Genomic DNA, 2,946 nt, shown 5'->3' with positions numbered 1-2,946 from the left:
CCAAGATGCCCCATCTACGCTAATCCCACCTGCCCACTTTTGACCCTTATCCCTCTAAACCAGGGGTGGGGAACCTTTTCATGTTGGAAGGCCGCATTAAGTTAGCTGTGGTCTAATAAGGCCGCATACAAGAAACTTCAATTAGATATATGATCATTTTGTTGAATCTTCTTTTACTCTTTGGTATTTTAAATGCGTTCATTTTAAGATTAAAATTAAAAATAATAAAAGACGAAAAAAAACATATTAATAAAAATAAAAGGATTTGTTTTACAAAATTTGGATTCATTCAAATGGCCGCATTTAATGGCCTAGAAGGCCGCATGCGGGCCTTGAGGCCTAAGGTTCCCCACCCCTGCTCTAAACCTTTCCTACCCATGCACCTTTCCAAATGTCTATCCGAGAGAAAGAAAGAGGGGTCCTGAATGGCACGTCACCTATCCATTCTCTCCGGAGATGCTGCCTGGCTTGCTGAGTTACTCAAGCGTTTTATGTCTTTCTTTCTTTAGTTTATAAACCAGCATCTGCTAATCCTTGCCATTACATTTTGACCTTTTGAGAGACTCTTTGAAAGATGGACACAAACCCTTGAGCCTGTTCAGTCAATTATCTACAGCAAGGCTGAAGTGACCGTAACCTTAATTCTGCAATGTCATCTACCTGAGGAAACCTCCCACCCAGCCACATCCAATGCAGAGCTCAATAGCTGCAGGGGTCGAGAGAGCAAATTCCAGCTGATTGGGGAAGGGACTCACATGGTTGGAGTAAAACATTCCAGACAAGTTTGACCAGGTTCTTTATCTCTCCACATCACCGTCTATTACTCGTCTCCCTTAATCCCTAACCAGTCTGAAGAAGGGTCTCGACCCGAAACGTCACCCATTCCTTCTCTCCAGTGATGTTGCCTGTCCCGCTGAGTTACTCCAGCTTTTTGTGCCTGTCTCCAGCAAAGATCCTATAGCAGAGCTATAGGATCTTTGATCTCCAGATTAGTTTGAAGTCAGCAATTGAATTGATGGCCATTTTTCTGGTTCCTGGCACTGGGCGTTTCTAGACTGAAATAGATCGAGTTGGGGCAGTGATCGGGAGCAGCAGGCGTGTGTCAAAGACAGCCGACAACCTTCTCGCATTGGTGTTTGTACTGGCACTTGCTCATCCCTCAAGCAGGTCGGGGATTCCTTCACCCACCGAGAGATTTCTTTCCACATCTGTAGAGACCTCGGAAGTTCAGCGCTGGAAATGGCCAACCCCGAGGTAAAAATGTTTCGCGAAACTTTCCAATTTTACGAGCCAAAGCTTCAATTTTGTTTTTCGACAGGTGGGGTAAAGACACTCCCTCCTCTTGTTTACGAAAGAATTGCAGATGCTGGAAAAATCATACGCAGACAAAAATGCTGGAGAAACTCAGCGGGTGAGACAGCATCTATGGAGCGAAGGAATAGGCGACGTTTCGGGTCGAGACCCTTCTTCAGACCGACTCCTCTTGTGATTTTTGTTCCCCTCGTTGCTTTCTTTTTTTGGTGTGTGTTTTTTTTTTCCCTAACTATCCCCTCACCTGTTGAGATCTGCCCCAGGAAGGTACAGACACTCAGATAGCTCTCGCCTTTCGCAGGTGGGACTCTGAATGGTGGCAAGCAGAACAAACATCACCTTGAAGTATTGTCCTGTCTTCCTGCTCACTGTTAACTCCCGGGAATCACAGCAAGTGTGGACGAACATTCCTACTATTAGCTTCAGAACGGAGCTAAAAACCTGTACAGTAAACCCTCTGATAGTCATAGAGCGATACAGGCCCTTTGGCCCAACTTGCCCACACTAACCTGCCTGATTCATATGTAGGTTATGCAATAAGTAATGCAAAAGTTAATATTATGCAAGAAAGTAGCAGAAAGTATGTCTCTTTGCCTGTGCTTTATACTCAATGTAATTTCAACGAACTCCTAGTTTTAGACCATTCTAATCCCTGTTTACTGTGTGTGTTTGCCCTGTTGTATAAGTTGGACTGTTATCACACAATTTCTGCTCTGTGTCTGATTCCTTGTCAGACAGATTCACCTAACCCTGCCATCTTTCATTATCTTGGACCATTTCAAAGTGGCCGAAAGCTAGTAGTGTTTTTGAAGTCATCGAGTCATACAGCATGGAAGCAGGCTCTTCAGTCTACCTTGCCCATGTTGAGCCAGATCCAAGCTAGTCCCATCTGCCGGCGTTTGGCCCATATCCCTCAACCATTTCTATCCATGTACCTGTATGAATGTTGTTTAAACATTGTAATTGCTCCCGCCTCTATAGCTTCCTTGCATTATTGTCATAACGTCAAAAAATGTCGAGTCCAAGTCATAGGAAAATGGTGCTTGAATTAACACTGTAGATGCTTCCATCTTTTAAATTCAATTTAAAGCGTCATATGTTGCCAAAACTGACTTGCATTTAAATTTCCAACTAGGACTGTGCTAATTACATGGTGGTTTTAGTAGATTTAGTTTTAGTTCAGAGGTACAGCGCGGAAACAGGCCATTCGGCCTACCGAGTCCACACCGACCAGCGATGCCCGCACATTAACACTATCCTACACACACACACACACACACACACACACACACACACACACACACACACACACACACACACACGCACACACACACACACACACACACACACACACACACACACACACACACACACACACACTTGGGGCAATTTACATTTATACCGAGCCAACTAACCCACAAGCCTGTATGTCTTTGGGGTGTGGGAGGAAACTGAAGATCGCGGAGAAAACCCACGCAGGTCACGTGGAGAACGTACAAACTCCGTACCGACAAGCACCAGTAGTCGGGATCGAACCCGGGTCTCAGGCGCTGTGAGGCAGCAACTCTCCCACTGTGTCACCGTGCTGCAGTTGCTCACCTTTGCAAGTCAAACCTGCACTAAGTGCCAATTACT

This window comes from Leucoraja erinacea, chromosome 28 (genome assembly GCF_028641065.1).
Source record: "Leucoraja erinacea ecotype New England chromosome 28, Leri_hhj_1, whole genome shotgun sequence".
Taxonomy (NCBI): Eukaryota; Metazoa; Chordata; class Chondrichthyes; order Rajiformes; family Rajidae; genus Leucoraja; species Leucoraja erinaceus.
This window is presented reverse-complemented; position numbering follows the sequence as displayed.